Source organism: Lissotriton helveticus, chromosome 3_1 (genome assembly GCF_964261635.1).
Source record: "Lissotriton helveticus chromosome 3_1, aLisHel1.1, whole genome shotgun sequence".
NCBI lineage: Eukaryota > Metazoa > Chordata > Amphibia > Caudata > Salamandridae > Lissotriton > Lissotriton helveticus.
This window is the reverse complement of record NC_136061.1, coordinates 238,893,167-238,918,831: the sequence shown is the minus strand read 5'-3', so window position 1 is coordinate 238,918,831 and position 25,665 is coordinate 238,893,167. Positions and strand designations below refer to the sequence as shown.

The 25,665-nt window shown below is 43.0% G+C and overlaps 1 long non-coding RNA gene across 1 annotated transcript in view; it reads right to left on the bottom strand.

Annotated features, from left to right (window-relative positions):
• The window catches only part of LOC144824492 (uncharacterized), a 41,055-nt gene extending 17,831 nt beyond the window's left edge, over window positions 1-23,224 (bottom strand). The window contains exon 1 of the long non-coding RNA XR_013608981.1: window positions 23,167-23,224. This is a non-coding gene — a long non-coding RNA (uncharacterized LOC144824492). The remainder of the gene's footprint in view (window positions 1-23,166) is intronic.
• Between the last annotated feature and the right edge of the window lie 2,441 nt (window positions 23,225-25,665).

Sequence of the window (25,665 nt, the reverse complement as noted above, 5' to 3'; positions counted from 1 at the left end):
CATAAGATTGTAGTCCCACAATTTCCTGTTATTCCAGATATCACTGCCTTATTGACCATGATTCCAGCTTCGGCCACTTGGTTTTCGGTGATTGATTTGAAGAATGCTTTTGTCAGCATCCAGATTGCCGAGGAGAGTAGGGATATCTTTGGCTTCTCTTTAGGAGGTCGAAGTTTCCGGTTCAAGCGCGCTCCTCAAGGCTATTGTGAGAGTCCGTCAATATATAGTCAGGCTTTGAAAACACAGCTTGATGCGATTGTTTTACCTGATGGCGCTGCTCTTATTCAGTACGTCGACGATTTGTTAGTCGCTGCCGATACTGAGGAGATTTGTAAAGAAGCTACTTTGTCGTTGTTGCGTCATTTGTCTGACTTTCATCATAAGGTGTCTCTTTCGAAGTTACAGTATTGTCGACAAGAAGTGACCTGCCTAGGTCATCTCTTATCGAAGGAGGGAAGAAGACTGACCCCAGAACGAATTCAAGCGATTGCGAGAATGAGTGTGCCAATTACACAGAGAGAAGTGCGTGCTTTTCTGGGTATTACGTCGTACTGCAGACAGTGGATTCTGAATTTTTCGCTTCTTGCGAAACCTTTGATAGTTCTTACTGTTAAGGATACTCCGAATCCTATTCCTTGGACCGATGAATGCCAGACAAGTTTTTCTGAATTGCGCGATGCATTGTGTTCGGCTCCTGTGTTGGGTACTCCCGACTACAGTAAGCCCTTTACGCTTTATGTCCACGAGAGAGAAGGATGTGCGTTGTCAGTTTTGACATAACAGTTCGGCGATAAGCAACGTCAGTGTGCGTATTTCTCGTCGACCTTGGATCTGGTAGCTAGAGCGTTGCCGAGTTGTTTGAGAGCCACAGCGGCAGCAGCTGTTTCTATTCGACAGTCTGCTGGTTTGGTGATGAATAATACATTGATTGTTATGGTTCCACATGCAGTGGACACTTTGTTAAACAGGACTAAGACACAGCACTTAACTAGTGCTCGATTGTCAGGTTATGAGTTGACACTTTTAGCGAGTCATGTGCACATAAAGAGATGCAATACGTTGAATCCAGCTACGTTGTTGCCGATTTCAATAGAGACAGATGCTTCTGAACAGCATGATTGTTTTCTCAGGACAGAAGAGGAAACGAAAGGGAGAGTAGATCTTAGGGACACTCCTCTTGTGAAGTGTGATGGTACCTTATGGGTGGATGATTCATGCTTCAAGCTTCCAAATGGTGATACGACTGCGGCATATGCGGTTACGACTTTGCATACGATTGTTGTGTAGTGTAGTTCCTATTATCCCAATAGGCTCTGCGCATTGGAATAATATCTTCAATAGTATAGACGTAGGACAGAGGTTAACTAGGTCTTCTACTGTCGATATTAGACTTAAAGTTATGTGTGTGCCAGCTAGCTCAGAGTTCACTAGAAACTTTCTCGAATAGACAAGGAGGAGTTTAACCTCCCTGGATAGACAAGAAGGGATTTAGTTTCTGACAACCATAGAACATGACAACTTTGCTCTCCCCTAATCAAGAGTGTATCTCTAGAGTCGTGTGAAAACAAAAGACAACTTATTTTACTCAGTCAGTTCAGTGCATTCTTAGTTTCACCAGATTGTAGAGAAAAGGAAGAGACGGGCGTGTTCAATAAAAAGATGTTATTTATTGATCAGTCTCTTTTCTCATACAAGAGAAATGAATCGCTATTATTGCAATACTTATTGTTAAGTAAAGTGCATACAGTAATAACAGAATTATAAAATAATACTGTAAAAGCATTGATATGGTTTCTTAGCCATATGATACTTAAAATGGATAAAATAGATACATACATATATACATTGACTAATCGTACTCAACTGGTGCTTCTAACTACGCCTACCCCAATGTACCTGACCTAAGCCTAATACGTGGGCGGGAGTAGATAAGTAGCAGTTTAAGTTAAGTTTGCTTTGCCAAGGGTCTGCTTCAAGAATTCTCTACAAAGTATTATTCAGTTCAGTACCTGGGAGTTTAGAAGGCTGGAGGGCTGGTATCTCTATCTCAGGTCTTGATATTCCAGCTGCCCGCAAGGGCGGCTTGGAAGCGCCGGAGCTGGATTTCTCGGCAGGAGAAAAGGCAGCGTCTCTCTCTCAGCGCGTCAGAAAGGAGGGGCAGCGTCTGTCGGCTTCGCTGTCAGCTGGGCTCCTCGGCAAGTCTCGCTGCTCCAATCTTGTCACCACCTCGTGTGTTTGCTTAAGGCAATGTCGGTATTATTTATACCTGAAAGGTGCCGGGATTGACGTAAGGATGGACATAAATACGTCAATAAGGATGTCATACGAACTGATCGTTCGCACATTCTTTACTGAAGTTCTCGGCTAAATCAAAACAATGGCTGTGGGGATTTCCCAGGTCGTGGTAGGTTTGATTTGTTTTGAGAACACCGTATGCCTATTAAGGGGCTGGAGGAATAGTGCTTGCCTAATGAGATGGCATGCGTTATGACCTAATCAGATAACGGGCTTCTGTGCCGTTGTGTGGCTAATCAGATAACGGGTTTCTGTGCAGTTTAATGGCTGCTAGTTAATTATTAACCAGACAAGGGTCAGAAATAGGGGGATCGATACAGTACCCATAGTAAATACACCACACCCACTCCACGTAATCTATGTCCATATTTACAAGTCTAGGCATAGTAAACATACTAGTAGTGCATGTGTATACCGAACCACCCCAAAATACAATCAAATGCATTTTGAAAATTGGAAATGCCAAATACACGAAAAGATGAGTATAGTCACTATATGCACTTCAAGCAGTATAATAATGCTAAATCTAATACGCATATTTTTAAATCAGTATGAACGAAATGCGGAAATTACACATGAAATGGCTCTTAATACAGAAAAAAAGGTCGAGACCATCTCATCACAAAATCATGAATACTTGTGAACATGCTAGAGGTTAGCTAATGTCTCTAGAGTAGCTAAAAATAGAAATTTTGTTCTCTAAGAATGGTTTTACTTTAAGCAGAAGATAAGTGTCCCAAAAAATCGTAAATATTTTTGGAAATGGATGGGGAGAAAGAAAAAAAAATGTCTCGCTCTCTGTAAAAACTGGTGAGAAAATTTCTTATTGCTTTATTTTCAAAGTTGAAGGCCAAATTCAGGGTGTAGGGAACGCCGTGTGCTAGTTTGCTCAAAGTCATTCTTTCTGCTCTGGTGAAAACATCATATTATTGAGACTGTCGAAAAAACTATCAACAGCTTCTTGCGAAAGTTCCACTAACTCGGAAAAAGTTATTACCATGCATTCATGAGCATGATTGCCTTCATTGATGTTTCGATCAGCATAGCTGACAGAAGGTTGTACCTGATCGATGCTGCTTTCATCTCGTACTTCACTACTCTTCAATCGTAGTGGTGAATCCTCCACGAATGCCGTCATCAGGATTGGTAGCCGCTGGGGACAGTACAATGCATGAGCCGTTACCGGACCCAACAGAGTTTCTGCGTCCATTGGCACATCCGATTGTAGTGTCAGACAGGTGTCCAACATGCATTCTTCGCCGCATAGCATGCACCTTAATACAGGCATAACACAACTTTGCCACATCGGTCTGAATGAAAGAAACCAAGTCATGTTCAAATCTCGTAGCCGTGCTAGTCCAAGGACTTTAGTTATGCGGTCCCGGTAGCCAATAGCTCGGATTGTTTCTTCCATTGTCGCTGGTGTCTTGTCTGTGACGTGGTTTGCCATAGCGAAGTAACAGGATCAAAAATAGGATTCATGCCACTAGTCCCAAAAGGAGAGGAAGTCCGCCAAAGATGGAATGGACAAAATCAGGAAAAATACCTAGGATGGCTTTGAATGGGGTTAAAGCTCCCGAAAACACTGTCTTAAATACACTCTCGATTCCACTTGTATCAGAAATGTTTAAGATTTCGCTCAGTATTTCTGCGAAATGTATGGGGGAATTGGTTGATAACAGTGAATGAATCTCAGCAGTTGTCCTTGCAACTTGGAGATCATACGTTTCTTTTGATGACGTTAACACGGTTGGCGTCTGTAGGAGCACTGTCTTCATTCTGCTTAAAGTATCAATTCGAATAGAAGAAATTTTCAAACTGGGCCATAACCTTGCCTCCCTGTCTCGGGCATCGTTTGGGAACAATACTCGTTCACAGCACATGACCTTCGTAGTCACGGTTATGAGATAAGGTTTTCCGGGCAGCAGACTGCAACATCTGCGATCTACAATTAGAATGTAACTCCCGTTCGAGAGTCTCCTAAAGAAGGGTTCTATTTGTGTTGCAGGTGTGCCTAGCTGGTGACATGAAAGGTTATTTGAAGTCCCTTCACATGCTCCATGCAAACTAATACCCTGACACAGAAGTGTACCGCTTAGTGACCTTTCACAATTATTGCCACTAAGGAATACACTTTGTCCTTTATTACTAACACATGCGTGTGTATAGGGCAAGTTCCATGTTGACTTAATGTATCCTTTACCCAACCTTTCATACTGGCCTGCCTGTATATATTTTTGGCAGTATTGAAACTGGAAAGTTGTTATCGGAATATTTATTATCCCATGTATTATCCATTCAATGACAGGTCGTTCTGACATTGTCAATAGTAATCTCTCAAGTTTTTCAATGCTCAGAATTGTATAGTCAGTACCCTTCTGTGCCAAACTGATTTGTTTATCAGTAAGGTTAAAGATATTAAATAGTGACGTTGTGTTGATTAAACGCCAAGGCACATAGCCTGAACGCAGATTTTGTAACGTCCAGCCAAGTTTTACAATAGAACGCAATTGGGACTGACCGTGTTGTAACATCAGTAAGTCTTGCGATATTATATCGATTGCTGAAGACACAATACTGTCCAGTGAATATATTCTGGAGGACAGAGTCATTAACCCATTGTCCACAACAGAAAGTGATTTTTCCAAATTAATACGGTCAATTTCCCGTATTTTTTCTGCTGTCTCAATTTGAGTTACTTTCCAAACTTCATTGTAAGCTGCATATATAGAGGCCGCTATGAAACGTTTTTGACGCTGTTTGCGTGGTCCCATAATGAAATCACGCAAGTCAGCACCCTCTTGAAGTAAAGTTAGGTGTTGCTTTATTTCTGCCAGTGTGGATGTTTGTAGCCATTGAAGGCAGAGCTTGCCCACACTGTAAGTAGTTACTATCCCTGGATGTTGTCTTTGGGAATATCTAGGGTCTGGCCTGGTCAATTTGAACCCCTGTATTTTGTTCAGAAATCTGTCTTGACAGTTATTAGTGTCTGTGGGCCAGATCAACCATTGTTTCCAATCAGGATGTGTTCTGTTTTGGTTTAAAATATGGTTCACGTCTATCTCAACATCTATAGAGCTATTACTGTTCGTTGTTGGCTTTGGAATAGACGGTTTGTTTAAGTCTTTGATTTTGGCTAAGCCAAGACAGGTAGTTTGTTGAATAGTGTCATTCAAAAATATAATTTGTTCTGGGATCATGCAGGCTCTGAACAATGATTCTATACCTTGTACTTGCCAATCTTTTGTACCCCAAACAGTTTTTGTTTCAATGTTATTGTTCCAGAAATCAAAACCAAATGTATTCATTTGCTCAAAAAATGAATCTGAATATATCAATTTCGTGTTTGTAAGCATGGTCTTCATACCTGTCTTATTCGACAATTTGAAATAAAATGTTTCTGCATTACTTGTGTTAAACCCGGAAAAATATGAATATTTATCATAAAATGTTTTAGAACTACCCTTTGGAGGAGTAGCACAATGTTCCCATTGGTTATAATTTAAAACATTTCTAGGTTGTGCAGATTTATGGAGATAATGGTTACCATAGTGGTTATAGCAGAACATTTGATCATAATTAGACGAACCCTGCAAATAATCATGTTCTGTAAATTTAGCAGACATTACTAGGTCAGACATCATATCATTAATACTTTCAAAGTCCCAATCATCAGCAAATGTGCTTGGTTTTACAAAGTCACTTAACGAGATCTTAAATTGGTGTGGATACTTCAGGATTTCAACCGGGCCATAGATTTCATAATCAGTATTGTCCCATGCTACACCGCCTGGTATAGGATTGGCTGTGAAGTTCACTGAAGAAAGTTCTCTTTTCTTGACGTGTGAAGATGTGTGTGGTTTAAGGACCAAGTTGATTTTCTGGCTTGCTGTGTCCATTGTAGCATATTTTCCCTCAATGAAATGTCCCAAGCATAGTACCATGATGAGCCAAAGTATGAGGATAAATGCACCTAATGTCACCCAAATTTCAATCCATGGAGAAGTCAGATAGGTTCTCTTTAGTTGATGAAAAAGTTCCTTTGCTTTGTCTTTAAAAGTTTTTGTTGATGGCTTTACTTCTGGTTCGCTTTGTTCTTCTGAAGAATCATCGAAGTTGATGAAGTAGCCGGATGCCGTTCTGTCAATTGTTCCAATTGCTTCTGGATTACTTCTTGCTTTTGGCTTTTGCTTTGTTTCATTAGAAAAGTCTGTAGTTACATCATCGTAGGTTATTGTTCCTTGATGAAAAGGTTTTATTTGGGTTTTAAGAGGTTCAAGTTCCATTGCTTTGTTGCATAGTCCTTGTTGTTTCACTGTAGATTTTCCAAATGTGATCAGTCTTTCAGTTTGAACCTCTGTGGATGTAGCAAACGTTGGTGTTCTGCTACTTCTTGGGAGTCCACTTGGCCTACTATTTGTTATCGGCCACATGATTGTGGTTTAACCAGGTCGATGGATATGACTCGGTTCTCCTTTTTACCAGCAAGGGGCGGTAGCACTACTGATCTTGTCCCGTTGACAGACAAGACAGGAACTGCTTTTCTGTAAGAAGGCCCAAATTCCTTCTTTACCGCAATCTTCTCTCTGACCAGATCCCCGACTTTTGGAATCCAGACAGGCCTTGCTGGGACAGGTGGTTTTTCTTCAGTGGTTGTTGGCTGCTGTTTCAACTTTATGTTGCTCAGGTCTTTTCTTGTTTCATTTAAGTCCTGTAAAATAGCCAAGCGATCTTTGATATCAAAGCATTTTTCTTTAACCACTGAAGTCTGACTATCTAAGTCCTGGATTAACATTCTAGTCCCAAACAATAGTTCGTACGGACTGAGTCCTTTCAGAGAATTTCTTGGCAGGTTATTTAGACTACGTTGGACACTTATTAAATGTTTGACCCACCCAACTCCTGAACCTAATATCTTTGCTGTTATAGATTGCTTTATGCCTTGGTTTTTTCTTTACACCATCCCGTTTCCCTCAGGAAGGAAGTGAGAAGAGTCCCGCAATGCAATGTCCATTCTGGCCAGGCACCCCCCATAAGCTGTTTTAGAGCTAAAGGAAAGATTTTGTCAGAACGTAACATGCTTCTAACGTATATGCCATTCTAGACTCGCAAATCTTTGTATAACAGTTCCGACGTCAGCCGAAAGTTGGGGTCTACTATATAAGTGAAAGTAGTCTTTACATGTTAATGTGACGCATTATTCATACTGGGTTTTTATTCTATTTTTGATTTGATACTTTCTGGTGTGAAACGCCATGATATTAAACCGTTTCTCTCGCCACTGCGATCTCTATTGCAGTCTGGGCAGTTTTTTACAAAAATGTGATGATGCAGGCTCATGCCTGGCCACCAGAACACTGATTGTAATTCTTCCAGAGAATCTTTTAGCTTAAGGTGTCTGAGACCCTCACCCATATGTGCGTCTGCTATTAACAAGCCTCTCCTGTTCATGTTTGGAATTACTCTATCCCCCACTCCAGGGATTCGAGCAAAAGGAACGGAGTTTGCATCGATTATGTATGTATAATTGAGTGGGTAATTGATCGGTAGCGCTGAGCAGTCGCCTTTTGATGACGTTTTTACCGCCAGCATTGTTTCCCCGTCAATGTGTTTTACTGCACGCTTTTTTGTAGCTACGGAAGCCGATTTAGTTGCTACCGCTGTGGCTGTCTCAGCCAATGAATTCCCTGCAACGTGAACGCCATCACGCTGATGACTCAGTGAATGTATCACGTGAGTTTTTGGTAGTTCTTTCTGTAAAAGAACTACTTGTTCCCAAAGCACTTTTTGCTTTATTGTTGCACCTGTGTCATCTTTGTAACCGTTTTGAATCCATTTCTGTAAGTCGTTATTGTATGATCTGACGCAGTAATACGAATCGCACACAATAAGTGTCGGGAATTCGCGATTGGCATTATCTAGTGCCATTTTTAACGCTATTATTTCAGTTTGTTGTTCTGAATTATTTCCCACTGAGTGTGTTTTTGTAAGTAGAGGTCTTAATTTACCTCCGCGCCACACTTCTTTTACAATTTCGCATGTGGCGTTGTAAGCCAGCTCTCCCCAAACTGAGGGTTGAGCATGACCGTCTGTATATATTACACAGGCGTATTGTCGTATTGTCGTAAAGGCAGAATGTCGATTGGCAGAGGGTATTCTCTCTCATATTCTAGATATTTTAATTCTTTCATTTCCGGGTCAAAATAGTATTTTACTTTGTCTGTAGCAACAGAATTTACCCATTGTATCCATTCTGGATTCAGTGCCGTTGTCGGTAAATTACATGGTGTTGTTAATGCCTCAAAAGCTGATTCTGCTGTTCTGACTGTAACCTGTCTACCGTCGGCTTGGTATTTTTCCTTTGCTACAGCTGTTTGAACCGCATGAACGATGTTTTCCTTAATGCTGAACCTTTTTTCAGCTTCTGTGTACAAGTGTGATTTGTATGCAATTGGTACCTTCTCTCCCTCATTAGAGGTCAGGTATGTGAATCCGCATCTTCCTGGGATGACTCGAATCACAAGGTTGCGTGTGTTGTCACGTGTTTGTAATTTTGTTTTAACTAACATATCTGTTTGTAAAGACCTCAAAATTTCTGTGTGTTTTTGAGTCCAATTGATTCTTTTAAAATCTGGTTTTATAAGATCATAGAGAGGTTTAAGTCTCTCTGCATAATTTATAATGTAAGTTCTTCCGAAATTTAGGAAACCTAGAATTGATTGTATGTTTTTTAGTGTTCTAGGTGCTTGGATTACAGCACATTTCTCTAGGAAATTGTCAGCCAGGCTCTTGCCTTCACTTGATAGTTCATATCCTAAAAACAGGACAGTTAGATGGGCAATTCTTGACTTTTTAAAGTTGAATTTGTAACCCTCTGCTGCGAACCCAAGTATTATGGTGTTCACTCTCTTCAAGTGAGTATCCAAGTCATCATCTGTTAGATAGATGTCATCGACATAAGATAATGCCTCATCATCATATATTTGTAGTAACTCTGTTACTCTTGCTGAGAATAATCCTGGGCTTGAACCCCTGGGGCAAACAACAGAAATTTTTTTGCGCGCCATTTATTGAGAACGCGGTCAAATATCTGCTCTCTGGTGCTATATTTTGACAGAAGAATCCATTAGAGATGTCTAATGTTGTTTTGTATTTTTTGCGCACTATGTTATTCATTAGTGCAGCACTATGCAAATTTTGCACTGCAAAGGTTTTGCAACATGAGTTAAGATGTCTGTAGTCCAAAACAAGACGATATGAATTGTCTGGTTTGGAGACAGGAAACAAAGGATTATTCATTTGTGAGGTGCAGGTTTCAATCACCCCCTGGTATTCAAGTTGATCTAGGATCTCTTTTACCCGTTTTTTAGCTTCTTGCTTAATTGGGTACTGCCTCTGAGCAGTAGGTTGTGATTTTAACTGGATTTTGTAAGGAGGAGAGTCCTCATCCCATCCCACATGGTTTTTATATAATGCAGGAGCTTGGGCAACTGCCCACTTTCTTGCAAGTGTATATTTTTTATGAATTGGAATATGATTTGAGAAGGCAGGCATAATTATTTCTTCGCCATGAGGGCACTCCCTGACAAACTCTGGTGGCCAGTCTCTTTCAGCTAGAAGGATATCATAGCCCTTGGAGAGATTATCCCAAAAGAGACCCCTTATTTTCCTAGTCTTATCCCCTTCTATACGCAATGTTATTTCATATATTTTATGAGGTTTGCTAACTCTGGTATCTGCAGTTTCCACCTGAATGTATTCATTCGTGTCCACTGTCTCCAGATGATTCATAAGGATCTTGCGAGCTATGCTCACTTCTGCTGCGCTGTCTAGCATTGTCTGAGCCCATTCTCCGTTTTTCAGCTGTGTCCTCAGTATTCTCGGCATGGTTGATTACTTTAATACTGGCTACCTTCTTTTTTGGAAACTGTAATTTTTTATTTTGATGAGCAGGTTCCTTGTCTTTGGACTTGACGTGCTCTTCCCTGTGTTCTTTCCGATTTCTGCGAGGAAGTCTGAAAAGATTGAGAGGGACGTGTATCAATATCTTGATATCTATCAGGTTTCTTCAGATTATCCCTATTTCTAAGGTTGTATTTTTTCTCAGAGGGCTCCCTCTGGGGAGACTTGTGTCCTTGGTCCGGAGATCTTTCTCTCCGCCGAGGAGACCTTCCTCTGGACTGGAATCTTTTTCTTTAGGAGTGGATTGTTTATTTCCATCCCAGCTCTTTTTGTGAGTGTTCAGATTATTTTTAATAAATACTTTTTCAGGTTTTTCAATAAGTTGGGGTTTCACCGGTATTCCACCCAAACTATCTCTTCCTAGTTCTTCATAGGATTTTTCTATGATTCTGGCAATTTCAAATGGTTGGTCTACTATATCTGTCTCTTTAAACCTCTGGCGGATCGCCACATTTGCTGCTTCTCCCTTTATATTTGCTAATAATATTGCCGAGACCTGCTTGAAGTCTTTTAGTAATTTCATACCAAGAGTTAAAGCAGGTTCTGGACCGTATTCATCTTGAATTTGTTTTAGCACATCTGGTATTACTGACATGGATGGAACACCATGTATTTTTGTGTAAATGGAAGCAAAGACTGTACCCCAAGTGTCACAGTCCTCCACATGTGGTGCGATTCCCAGTGGAAGACAGATAGTCAGAATCCTGTGTTTCTCAACCGGGGTGGTATCTGGAAATACCGCCTCTATTTGAGTGATTTTTTGTGCTAACCAGAATGGAATTTGTTCCCGTTTTGCGGGTACTTTACCTAGACATGACTGTATGTTCTGTGGTGTAATTTTATTTGTGTTCCCCTGGTGAGGGATCAGCTGTGGAATTTTAATAGCTGGTTGGACTGTTGAAGTACGCATTACATATTGGACTAATTGTCTATGTATTTTAATTAATTGTTTTAGCTGTGCTAAAAGATCTGGTGCAGGCATTTCTTCAATGTCTGGATGTGGTGTGTATCCGGCTAGGACCGGCCACGTTGCTCCTGGTCTACCTAGTGGACCGAGCCTGGTGATGTGATTATTATGTTTTAGGGCGCCATTAAACCAGAGCAGGTGCTCTTGGTATTTGAGTGGTATTTCCACCTCCTCGAAAGGAGTGTACTCATTAGGAGGTTCCTCTATTTTGTAATAGTGGAAGTCCTTTGTTACAGCGTTTGCTGCTGGAAAGTTTATCAATGAATAGAATACCTCTGTCTGCCGATATTCGTGTGCCTCAATTACGAATATGACTGTACCACCTCTCGGTGTCAGCCCATTTTCTATAAGTTTTAAAGTTATAGATTTCCTTATGTTGACCGGGATGAGTATTGCCTCCGGGTCTTGCTGTAGGAGACTATTGTCAGCAGCTAGGAGTTGAGCTGCTATTCTAGCTGTCTCCCTTTCTTCTTCTTCAGCTTGTGACATTCTAATGTCAAGAAAGTTATTTTATTTATTTGCAGATCAGGTTTCTATGGAAACAAAGATTAGATGCACAATATTTTGGAACAGTGTATCCTTCAACGTTGAATAAACCAAGAACCATACATAGGAGTCTCCTCCTACTAAGTTTGGCGGATATAACCTTTCACCCACTCCAGACGTCTTTGGAGTATTATGGGGAAAAGGGGTCTGTGTGAAAAAGCACGACTGAGTTACTCTAATGTCTTACGTTAGATTTATCGCCTATCCAAACAGTTGGGCACCATGTAGTGTAGTTCCTATTATCCCAATAGGCTCTGCGCATTGGAATAATATCTTCAACAGTATAGACGTAGGACAGAGGTTAACTAGGTCTTCTACTGTCGATATTAGACTTAAAGTTATGTGTGTGCCAGCTAGCTCAGAGTTCACTAAATGTAAATGTAAAATACTTGTAAAGCGCACAGCTGCCCCAGCAATGGGGCGTCCCGGCGCTGTATAACTCTGGGGAACCCGTCCTGGCTTTCCCTGTGGGATGGTCCCTTGCTGGGAGTCCCCAAGGTGGAGCCAGGCATCCCCGGAATTGGTGGGGCCATTGTGGAGATTAGGCAAGCTAATGCCCAGAGTTGCCGAGTGGAACCCCTGATTAGAGTAAGCACCGAAGCGAGAATTATCGAGTCCGCTGACCAAGGTCCACGACCCTGCCGCGTCGGGAATTGAACCCTGGTCCCAGGCTGACTTCTGCTCTCAGGCCTGCCACCTCTAACCAGTGAGCCACACTACTCCACTAGAAACTTTCTCGAATAGACAAGGAGGAGTTTAACCTCCCTGGATAGACAAGAAGGGATTTAGTTTCTGACAACCATAGAACATGACAACTTTGCTCTCCCCTAATCAAGAGTGTATCTCTAGAGTCGTGTGAAAACAAAAGACAACTTATTTTACTCAGTCAGTTCAGTGCATTCTTAGTTTCACCAGATTGTAGAGAAAAGGAAGAGACGGGCGTGTTCAATAAAAGGATGTTATTTATTGATCAGTCTCTTTTCTCATACAAGAGAAATGAATCGCTATTATTGCAATATTTATTGTTAAGTAAAGTGCATACAGTAATAACAGAATTATAAAATAATACTGTAAAAGCATTGATATGGTTTCTTAGCCATATGATACTTAAAATGGATAAAATAGATACATACATATATACATTGACTAATCGTACTCAACTGGTGCTTCTAACTACGCCTACCCCAATGTACCTGACCTAAGCCTAATACGTGGGCGGAAGTAGATAAGTAGCAGTTTAAGTTAAGTTTGCTTTGCCAAGGGTCTGCTTCAAGAATTCTCTACAAAGGATTATTCAGTTCAGTACCTGGGAGTTTAGAAGGCTGGAGGGCTGGTATCTCTATCTCAGGTCTTGATATTCCAGCTGCCCGCAAGGGCGGCTTGGAAGCGCCGGAGCTGGATTTCTCGGCAGGAGAAAAGGCAGCGTCTCTCTCTCAGCGCGTCAGAAAGGAGGGGCAGCGTCTGTGGGCTTCGCTGTCAGCTGGGCTCCTCGGCAAGTCTCGCTGCTCCAATCTTGTCACCACCTCGTGTGTTTGCTTAAGGCAATGTCGGTATTATTTATACCTGAAAGGTGCCGGGATTGACGTAAGGATGGACATAAATACGTCAATAAGGATGTCATACGAACTGATCGTTCGCACATTCTTTACTGAAGTTCTCGGCTAAATCAAAACAATGGCTGTGGGGATTTCCCAGGTCGTGGTAGGTTTGATTTGTTTTGCGAACACCGTATGCCTATTAGGGGGCTGGAGGAATAGTGCTTGCCTAATGAGATGGCATGCGTTACGACCTAATCAGATAACGGGCTTCTGTGCCGTTGTGTGGCTAATCAGACAACGGGTTTCTGTGCAGTTTAATGGCTGCTAGTTAATTATTAACCAGACAAGGGTCAGAAATAGGGGCATCGATACAGTACCCATAGTAAATACACCACAGTTGAAGCTGCACGTATCCCACATAATTCAGCTCAAGCAGCAGAGTTGATTGCACTTACGAGAGCGTGTGTATTATCGAAAGGGAAGAGAGTGAACATATATACCGACAGCCAGTATGCGTTTGGTGTGGCTCATAGTTTTGGACGCTCGTGGAAGGAATGTGGGTTCCTCACGTCTCATGGAACGAAGATTCAGAATGGTCAGTTAGTGAACGAGCTTCTTGAGTCACTTACCTTGCAGTTGCAAGTTGCGATTGTAAAATGCAGTGCACACAAGAAGGTTACCGATGATGTTGGTCGCGGTAACGCGTTTGCAGATGAAGTCGCGAAAGATGTGGCGAGAGATGTGATGAGTCGAATGTATGTCTCAGGCCCTGCAAGATGGATTGGTGATGTTGGAATGTGTGAGGATACGATAGAAAGCGTGAAGTCTATTCAAGCTGAAGCTACAGAGAGAGAGTTGAGCGTATGGAGAGAGAGTACGGGTAAATTGGATGCGAATGGTTGTTGGATTGAGTTGTCAGAGCATCAGCGATGGTTGTTACCCGATGCGTACGTGCTTGCAGTGGTTACGATGGCGCATGGAATGGCTCATATCAGTGTGAAAGGAATTTGTAAGTTGTTGGCTCCGGTATGGCAAAATGCTGGAATTCCTACGTGTGCAGATAATGTGGTCAAGAATTGTATGGTTTGTCTGATGTACAATCCTGGTAAGGGAACTCCAACTCCAGCTGGTCATTTTGCGCCTCCGACGTATCCGTTTGAGGTTTTGCAATTAGATTTTATCCATATGGAGAGATGCAACAACCTGAAATACGTACTCGTGGTGGTTTGCGCCTTTTCGAGATGGGTAGAAGCGGTAAACATCACTTACAACAAAACTTTTACAACGCTCTACCATTACAACGCGGTCATTACAACGCAAACTATTACAACGCATTGCGCTGGGGGCGCTCTAGGATAGGGAATAGGTTAATTTACTATCCAATAACCTTCCCTAGTGTCCACGGGGACTGGAGTTGGAATAGTAAATTAAACTATTCACTATCCAACACCCAAAAGCGCTATGCGTTGTAATGGTATGCGATGTAAAAACCGCGTTGTAAAGGCAGGCGTTGTAATAGCCTGCGTTGTAACATCATACATCCGGGTAGAAGCATATCCCCTAAAAGATAATACTGCCTTGTCCACAGCTAAAGCCCTTGTTAAGGAGTTTTTCGCTAGGTATGGTTTGCCAAGAATGGTCTGGAGTGACAATGGGAGTGAATTTGTGGGTCAAGTGATGAAAATAGTGTGTGATGGTTTAGGAATCCGACAAAAGTTCCACGCTGCAAATCACCCACAATCAGCTGGTCTAGTGGAGTGTTATAATGGCACTCTTAAGTTAAAACTTGCCAAGATACAGGTGAGCTCTGGTCTTAAATGGCCTGACGCGTTGCCATTAGCACTCTTGTCAACTAGGATGACTGTACATTCTCGAGTGGGACTTAGTCCCTATGAAATAATTTTTGGTCGCCCGGCAAACATATGGGGAGTGCCGAGGCCGACGAAATTCAGCGAGATTGACCACCCTGTATTGCTTGACTATCTGTATGATTTGACGGCTAAATTGCATGTGTTACACCAACAGGTTCATAATACATTGCCTCAGGCTTCTGAAGATCCAGGACACGCCATCGATCCTGGCACCTGGGTACTGATAAAGAATTTTCAGCGGACAAAGAACGATCAGCCCCGTTGGACTGGTCCCTACTTGGTGCTATTATCTACGCGATCTGCAGTGCGAGTGCAAGGAAAGAAGAACTGGATCCACAGCGTACATTGTAAGAGGGTTCCCTCGCCTCTGCCGTACGACCGGTGGGTCCAGGAGGGTATTCCTGATTCGGAAACTGACACTGTGCCTCGTTTTCTGCCCTTTAGCGATGCACGTTTAATTGGGACAAGTTCTGAGCGTGAAAGCGACGATCTTCTGCAAGAAGCTGTGTCCCCGTCAGTTCGAGTGGACACTACTGAGCCTGAACTTTTATTCCGCGACCAGACATTGCCTGATAAAGGCCGTTATAATTTGCGACCAAGAGTCATGGGGCAAATAAAATAAGAAATTTTCCTTTTTGCTATTTTTTAAATCCAGATCTCCCATCTGAGAAACTGTTTTGACCGATTTTTGTTTTTCGAACCGCCATCCGGGTTCAGCTGTAAGGTCGCGGTGCAAAGACTTGGGAGTGCAAGCCGAAGACACAAGGTCGAGGTTCTGGTTGGTCCTAGGGCATTCCCTGGACTGACAGACGCATTCCTTAGCACAGGAAGAACCAACAGTCGCGAACAGCACGGTTAGAGGATGGAGTTTTTCAAGATGGAGAAACCTGTTGAAGAATTGAGTTTTAAGAGCAAAATGTTTCGAATTATGAGTAGAAAGTGTTTTTTAATATTATGTCTTTTTATGTTACTTAGCTTGATGATGTTTTTATTGGGATATATTATATTCTCTTTTCAAGTGACGTTTGCACCCACTACACAGCCCATACCTTCTTCTACTGTTTCTTCGCATTCTTTTCATCCTCTGCCTGAACATGAATCCATTAGAAGATTGGAATTCGTTAATAACTCCTTTGTTCAGCTTCTGCACCAACACCAACTAGTAGTGAACACGACTAACTATTGGGTGTGTGGTCTCATGCCTCATACTACTGATAAGGGTATTCCTTACCTGGTCCTGCCATTCAGCTATAATGGTTCTGTGTGGGCATACAGAACGATGTTCATATATGCTCGTGAAGTCTACCCCCTACGTTCTGTGAAGGACAATCCAAAGAATAGTGCTCTAGTTAAGGGTATAGTCGATATGATTAGAGGAGTTAGTTCCTATGAGACAATCCCGAGAGATGAGACACTAGCGTATATTGGATGGAACGTGACTGGATATGGAGTTAGTCTGATTGAGAACCAGCGAGCGAAAAGATCTTCTCCAATTTGGATCGTACCCCATCAGGGTCATCTTTGTCTGCAAGGTAATGGCGTCTTATGACTCTCCAGAACAGAGTTGCGTTAGATGTCATACTTGCAGATAGAGGAGGGGTATGTAAACTGATCCAATCGAGCTGTTGCGTTTTCATTCCAGACAATGCTCCGACAGTATACCAGGCCATTTCCAAGTTACATAAGATCTCTGAATCTATACACGCGGATAAAGGAGATTGGTCGTTGATGGGATGGTTCTGGGAAATGTTATCCACTTGGGGATGGAAGATTCTGATAATCATTGGGATGGCTTTAGCGATTCTTTTCCTGTTCTGTCTTTGTGTGCAGTGCGCTCCTGCTATATGTGGCCTCTGTGCTACTACGTGTGCAAGTAGCCCTGTCCCAAGGGAGGTACTAAGTAATAGGATTATGCTTCAGCAACATCTGATGATCTGATGAATATAGACCTGGACTCAGATTGACGTGAGTGTAGGTTATTGCCTATGTAAGGGCAATAGGAGGGTCTGAGGTTCCGTGAATCCTGAACCCGTTTCATAAAGGTCATGGTTTCGCTACGAATTTGATATTAGCGAACCATAACCAGTTAGTACGGCAAGCATGAGTGTTTTCGCCGCGTTACACCGATGGCTTCACTACGTATTTAGGGATTCGTTCTGAACCCTTGGGTTCCATTTTGTGTATGGCAGCCATTTTGTGCTTGCCCTCACATAGGCTGATGACTACGGCCGAACGAGTCTTTAGCACACGTACACTTTTAGCTGACTTCTGAATGACCTGAGCAAACTGACCCTTTTGCCTGAAGCCAAACTTGTTAGGCCAGTTCCTTTCTCAGTAGCTGATCAAGATTGAGGATCAAAGCACAGGACATCATAAACCTTTATTGCACACAAATATGTCTTATCTTACTCACACCTGTTTCTGCTCCTTTCTTTATGGTCTATTTACGATGGGGATACGCCCGTTTTTATTATGGGTCCGTTCAACCTGTCTGATGAAGAATGTTGGGTTCGACCAATAATTGATCATGGGCTGGGCAACTGAAAAGTGAGTTTTACTGTCATGCGATACCTCTGATCTGGATGAATGTGATTGGACAGTCTGTAAATGTAAGGTATTTGTCTGGAATGTGATTTTTGGCATAAAAAGGCTTGCTTTGTAAAATTGAGCAGTCTCCTGAGAACTCATACCGTGTTGACTTCTAGGACTTCTGTTACTGGCTGCAGCCAATAAATTCGATCTCTGACGTCACCAAGAAGATTCCGTGTCTCTGTGTTCTAAGACAGGTGATACCCGAAGACTTTGGGCGTGCCCCTGGCGCCGCCGCGTCTTCAATAACCCGGTTCTTCAACACTCGCCCAATCAAAGCCCAATCAAAGCCCAGCACCGGGAGGGAACCCGGAAGAAGGTACCGCCCTGCACCCTCCACGACAATCATGCCTAGCGCTTGCGGTGGAACGGGGCTGCAGAGGCGAGAAGTGAGCAGCAAGATTAGGGTGAGGCAGAGTTACAATATACAGTTTTAAAAAGAAGGAAAAAGTGCATCCGTGAATTATTAAAATCAATACACAGGAAGCTTTAAAACATTTCAGGTCGCGCTGCGAAGATCAAAGTGCTCGTGTCCGTGAATTATTAAAATCAATACACAGGAAGCTTTAAAACATTTCAGGTCGCGCTGCGTAGATCAAAGTGCTCGTGTCATCATTAGGAACCACAGAAATACAGATTAAACATTCTATGTGATATTGAGCCCAGATAAGAGGGCTTCTCCCCCTTGACTGAAAGACATTTCATCCAGGTACTAACATCTGTCCTGCAAATGTGTTGGTAGCGTGTACTTGTAAATATAGTATGAACATAATAATAAGTACAAAATTGTGCTTGACCAGTGAGCTTAATTTGGTGGTGTCCCCCCAAATATTTTCCAAGCATTGTATTTTACAAAAGTGTATGACAGAAAGCATCAATAACTGCTATTTGACCCAGGAACCAGAACTTGAAATTCCGCAACCTACCAAGTCTATTTGCTTCATATGTCATACAACAAAGCACCATTTGTTATCATTTTTCTAAAATGCCTTGAGGGAAAACCCTCCCGCACTCCAAGAGTTATTAAATTGTGTTATGCTAAGCCCACCATTACTGCCCAGTGCACTTAAAATGTATGATTGGCCACATAGCATTGAAAATAATGGCACTCCATATCAGGTATTGTACCAGAAAATTGAAGGGGATCCCAGAAGTGACTTCGATTTATCTCTGAAGATAGCCTCGCCCCAATTGTTCTAACTGTTAGCCTCTCCCCCTCCCAACCACCGGCGTAGCTAGGGGGGGCCGAGGGGGGCGGTCCGCCCCGGGCGGCACTGTTTTAAGGGCGGCGGCGGCTGCGCTGCACTGGCCCGTTGCGCGCCCTTTATAATTTATTTTGGGACACTCACTGACACTACAGTCAGTCTGTGCACCCAAATAAATTATAAAGGGCGCGCAACGGGCCAGTGCAGCGCAGCCGCCGTTTGAAGTGCAAGCGCTGGTCTCGTGACCTGCTTGCAAAAAGCAAACATTGCTGCCTGCACGCACGCACGCACCACGTTAGCCCACTTCTTCCGGTGACGCCAGGGAGAGGGCGTGGGATCCAAGTCGCTTGGTGCTGTTTATTGCACCTCTCAAAGAAATTTTGGCAGGTGTTGGGCTTTACCACTTACTGTCCAAAATCGAGTCTATCCGAATGGGGGTCCTGGTGGGCGTGTGTGAGGAGGATGCACCTGACCTAGGAATGATGACAGTGGCAGACAAAATCACTGAAATACTTGTGGATATATGTGACACACCCCGGTGGACGACCTAGCCTCCTTCAGGGCCTCGAGAAGACCATCCCATTACGGGTAGGGTGGCGGTTTGTAAAAGTATCATACTACCCAGATGTCTATACAGATTTCAGGAGAAGATGAGTCTGCTCCCACAGCTTTGTTTTCCGACGCCTAAATAAGTTGATTACGACTTTTCTCTGGGACACCACACGTCCTTAGAGAAAACCGGACACACTGAAATTACCGTAGGAGAAGGGTCAGATTGCACTTTATAATTTCTCTAATGCTAAATACACCAGCCCAGCTATAGCACTTGTCGCAGAGAATGCTCCTTCAGGGCAGCTACCCACGGGGGGAGATGAAAACAGCATACATAAAAAGGAGCAAAGAAGGACAGAAGACTCCACATTTGGTAATCGTAATGTCATAGATCTGGGACCATTTACAGTAGTTACGTAGTAGGAGGGACTCTCTTTAGCTTGGACAGAGGCACATGGACCCTCCCGATATTTCGAGATGTAGCCGTGCAGGGTTTGGGATGGATTTCTGCACCCCTACCACCACTCCCAGATGAAGGTGGGTGAATCAGCTATGGTGCTGCCTAACACCCCCGGATAGGACCCGTTTCCTTGAAGTGTGTCCACTGTGCCGCAGGTAAGGTGGTGAGTAGGGGTGCCGGTAATTCATTAACCCTATCTGTTTGCCTTCTGGTGTAACAGATTGTAACGAAAAAAAAACCTGCTCTGTACAGTGGATGCCCTACCCTATGCGTGCGCTTTGCATGACACAGATTCTAACCCTCTCCTCACTCACCCCTCTTTCCTCAAGCTTCTGTTCTTCCAATGCCTGCCGGCCACAAGGAGCAAAGCGTATAAAATCGATGATCTCGCAGAAATTCTGTAGACTTTTAAAGCTCTTTGTGTATTTTCTGTTGCGTGTTGCACAGGGCAGTTTCCATATTTTTACTTTGCATAACGTTCAAATATTGTGGCATTTTCATCATCCGTATAAGAATGAGATGCGTTAGTAGAGCAGGAGGCTCTGTAGTTTGAGAAGAATCAGTGTTTTGAAGGTGGGAATGGCATATTACATATTATTAATTTATGGAATAATAAAATGTAAGATGAGAGAGGATGAATTGCAATATCAGTAAATAAGACAAGTTCTAGAAATCCTTGGTATAGTGAAAGGGAAGGGGCATGGGGTATTGAGGCAGACATTGTGACATCGAAGATTTGCTCAAGTAAAATGGGTCATGCTGAGTTGGCAGGGAAAGTTGATACTGGGAGACTGAGTATAGGAGTAGAAGGTAGGAGGTGGGTACAGTTTGAAAGTTGGAAATATTTAGAGGTCAGGAGGCATGTGACAAAATATAGGGTAGCTTCGGTGCTGGGGAGGAAGTTGGAAGGGACTAGTTTACAACTGGAGGTAGTTTCTGCATTGGAGGGGTAGTTTGAAGGTGGGGCTCGCATGAAGGTGGGGGTAGTTTGTTTGAAGGGGTGACTTTGTTCTAGAAGGTAGTAAGTGTAGATACTCTGACTGTAGGAAGAGTTATTTGACAATAGGATGTAGTTTGAGTGGAGGGGTAGTCTAAAAGTATGGGGTAGCGAGAAAATGGGGTAGTTTTGGTGTTGGAGAGGTTGTTTTGGTGCAGTTTGGATGAAGGAGGTTAGGTTGAAAGGGGAGGGATAATTTGAGCATAGAAGTGCTAGACTGAAGGTAGAAGGGGACAGTGTGAGGGAAGATTGGGATATCTGATGGTTGGGATAGTTTAAGGGGCAGTATCGGGTAAAAGTGCATTAGCCCTGGCTGTGTATTAGGGCCAGTTAAAATTAGTTTTAGCCACACTGCAAAGCATCTGCACTGCTGTACAGTATGGCTACAAAGCATTGCCAAAGCAATAGCTCTCATAAGCAAGACCTTTATCTCTTTGCCAGTGCTTGTTTTTTATTACAGCGTCAGCTCAGCAAAGTAAGCCTGTGCTGAAGTGGACATTTACAGCTGAAGAGTGAATGTGGCAAGCAACACCTGTGTGTTCTTAGAAACACACACAAAAAGAGCGCGGGCGATATGAAGTTGCAGAGACCTTGGCATTACTCACGTGCTAGCGAGAGATGTTTGTGAGGACAGGCACATACCGTGATATCAGGACTCACATTCAATTACTTTCAGGAATATTGAAACAAGGCACCTTGGGTGCAATTCATTTTAATATTACATTGGGAAACTAAACTGTTATTAGTATACATTGCCACGGCTCCTTCTGCAGATTCTGTGGGTTGTCCCCTCCTAGTATACCCTTTCCCCCCCACAAAAATATGAAAATATTTCTATAGATTTTGACATATTTTTTGCAGGCATGGGGCTGTCTCTAGTGACAGGTGCAGGGTCAAGGCTGTCTCTACGATGGGCCACGGGTCAGATCCCCCTTTTGGCCTGGGTAGGTAAACACTGCATTTTTCACATTCTACTGCGATCTCTGGCCTAACACTCCAGCTTATTGAAATGCTTTCAGAGCACTTACAGTCTTTAAAAACTCACACTACTATACTGTGGTGACCATAGGCGACACTGAGTTGGTGTTGAATGCTCTCTGTTTGGTGGGAGGGAGGAGTAGAATGGTTACACTGCTCTCTCCTGGGATGGGGGGTCAGGGTATGTAGTTCTTCTGCGGCTGGGGCAGTGGATGGCTCCACTGCTCTCTACTAGGAGGGGCACGTGGGATGGCTTCTACTGAGCTCTCATGGGGGGTGTGGGTGGAGTTAGAAGTCTTCCACTGCAGGGCTGGTACTGCCCCAAATGCAGAACTCAAGTTAATTTAGCGATCAGGTGCATTGGACTTACCTGTAGTATCCTGAAGGTGCTGCCAGGGGAATCATGGTCAAACCCAGTGTAGTGGACCGGTCTCCAGACATTGCTGAGATTATGGACAGGGTAGATAGGGGACAAGGGTCTTGCACAAGCTGTGATGTTATGAGTGAGATGTCACAAACAGGGTAGGTAGAACTGATGTAAGTTTTGGGTTTCCTTCTGCTTTTCCTTCAGCGGTGTAGCTAGGTGGGGGCGGTCCGCCCCAGGCGGCACTGTTTTGGGGACGGGGGCTGTCTAGCCCTGGGCCTTGTCATGCATGTGCAGGTAACTTGCATGATCGAGGTAACTATTAGCGGTGATACTATTTGTCTCTCGGACCTCTTTCAGGTGCTCGCCTTCCTTTTTCCCCAGCACCCCCCCAGGGGGGCGGCAATCTGAAGGGTAGCCCCGGGCGCCACAAGCTCTAGCTACGCCCCCCCCCCCCCTTCTCCCCGAACTCTGGATCTGGTTGCGCCCCTGCTCCACATCCTCTTTTTCTGGGCGCGAATCACTTAACATTCCTGTGCCCAACAAAACTAATGTGTCTGTCGGTAACGCAACTTGTTCCAATGTAAAGCGCTCTAATACCTCCGAGTCGAGTTCACGCTATATTGAAAAAAAACCACTCCAAATCCACCTATGAGACCACCTCTTTTCTGCCACAATCCTGCTCCGGAAGGGAGACTGTTTCAGTGAAAACATCGGACTCATCGAGATTCGAGAACCGGAAGCCTTAGGGAGGCCCCAGGTGAGTCTTAAATTGTAAGCTAACATTAAACCAGCTAATATAAACCAGGCACCATCTAAATGTAGGCCTCTACCAAGGTTACCTCCATATATATCTGTCGCCTCTTCTCTGCTTGACTCCTGTATCCTCTTTTCAACTGCCTCACATTCTCTCTCACTCCCTCAGCGCCAACATTCTATTGATGACGTCATATGCGCTTCGGCTCTGGCTAGCTCTAGAACATTCTTCACAACAGCATTTACCATACATATATCATGCAGAGCAAAATAATACTACCCTGGAACATGCAGCTCTCAGACACTACACAAATTAATGCTACAATAAAGGCTGCCCTCTCTAACACTGAAGCACCAACAACCAGCATTACTACTCCTATGCCAGTCACTCCTGTGCGGCCACTTGAACTGTAATCCTTGTGGGCGCTACACTTTTTCAGGTAGGTAAGGAGCTGAGAACTCTGTCCAAAGCTTTCTTGTAGCAAGAAAAAAACTTACATATTTACATTTTATTGAAAATGGTAGAAAGAATGAGTCCTTCCTTATCATGTGAATATTTTGTTTTCACAAATCAGGTCAAATCAAATTTGCATCATTTTCCCTTTTCAGCTGTTTTAAGAGGAAGAATCACACACCTAGTGCTTGAATTTGTAAGGTCTCAGATCGTGAACACTAAAACACTTCCTAGTGAAGCACATGCAAAGTAAATAATACATTTTAAATGTTATCCTGTGGAGCTGTTTCTAAATGAAAAGTGATGCTTCAGAAGTCCTGTTCTGTAAACACAAGGTAAATACCCAAAACTCAAGACATCCTATAGAATATAACTGCGAAGTGCAACATCAATGAGCCGCACATTTGATTACAAAATTGTGTACATGTTTTTGCAACGCTGGGGGTTGAGGGGATGAAGCCCTTACTAATAGAAATAGTTGGGGTTCACCACAATGGATCCATGTCTTTGCCGGACGCCCTCCAGAGACTTTCTGAATCCCATGATTTACCAGAGGGAGCTCCAGAGACTGCTCTGGAGATTATAACACGAGTGTTTTACCAGATTGTCTCCTGGAAGTAGCCTAAGCTACTTTTTAATAATTGTTGAAGGGTACTAGTAGTGCCCCATGTATCTCATTTGCTTCTGGAACCATCATGCACAATATCCCATTATGATTTTAATAAACTAGACTTCTTTTTCAAAGACTAAACGCTGGCGGGACATTGAGTTATTCGATTGGTGTGTAGAGCTTTGAGTGTCTAACCCCACACCCCCTCCCTGGATAAGCCATGGACTGCTTGACTCAGTTATCCGGAGCGCTAATTGTTAAAGGAGTTACGTGGTGCTCAGTTTTCAGCTCAATAGTAAAGTTAAACTCCAGGACACAAGTAGTTAACAGCTCTGATTGACACAATCTGAGCTCAGTAACCCTGGATTGCCCAGGGATTTTTGAAGAAACTCCCATATGGTCAATAGACAGTGATGAGATGATGCAGTAGAATTCTTTCTTACGCCATCCGCTATTTTCTTACTGATATGAACATTGGTCAAGTAGCATGCATACCTTTACAACATAGTCCATCTACATCCTATAGTTCGCCTGATAAGGAACTGTGGTAGTGCAGAGCTATGTGTATGTATAACTGTTTATGTATATTCAAACTTGTTAACTTAGATCCTAGCAGACAAGTATGACGGTCCTGTACAATGTTGAGGACCATTCAGGACCGTGAAGATCGTAGAGGGTTCTCCTCCAATTGGGCACCAAGAACTGGGAACACACAATGTGCCTGATTCACAAAAGGTAAACTGAGACAAAAGTGTAACTTTACGACTCTCAGTATTCACAAAGGGCATTAACGAGTAGTAAAGTTAGACTTTTGTCTCAGTTAAACTTGAGTTTTTGTCTTAAGTTTAACTGAGACCAAAAGTTCTTAGACTTTTGGTATCAGTTAAACTTAAGATCAAAACTTAACTGAGACAAAAGTCTAACTTTACTTTACGATTTTCAGTTTTCACAAAGGGCATTTACGAGTAGTAAAGTTAGATTTTTGTCTCAGTTAAACTTAATTTTTGTTGTTAAGTTTAACTGAAACCAAAAGTCATTAGTCTTTTGGTCTCAGCTAAACTTAAGAAAACATCCATGGAAAGAGCAAGTAACTAGGAAAATAAAAAATAAAGATATTTCTCCTTGTTACACCTCCCCAGGGAAAATATAAGATATTGGCGCTTTCTCAGGTTTACTAGTTCTTGTAAATCTGGGAAGGCATCAAAAACCATGGGAGTTGCATGGGAACACCTAGTGCAATTCCCATGGAACGACTATCCAGGGCAGAAGAGAGCAAAACAGCGATTTGCGCTGCATTGTGCTACTCAAGATTTATAAAGCCACTCAGAGCCACGCAGAGTGGTTAGCCTGGCTTCATAAATCTGCGATAGAGGTTTGCGTTGTGCATGTACCACTGAGTGTGGTGCAAACACGACACAAGCCTCTCGTAAATATACTCTCAGATGCTCTCAAACCCAAGTGCCACCGACATGCTTTGTGGAAACAAGGAAAGTGAAAACTGTGATGGAACGATTTCCACAA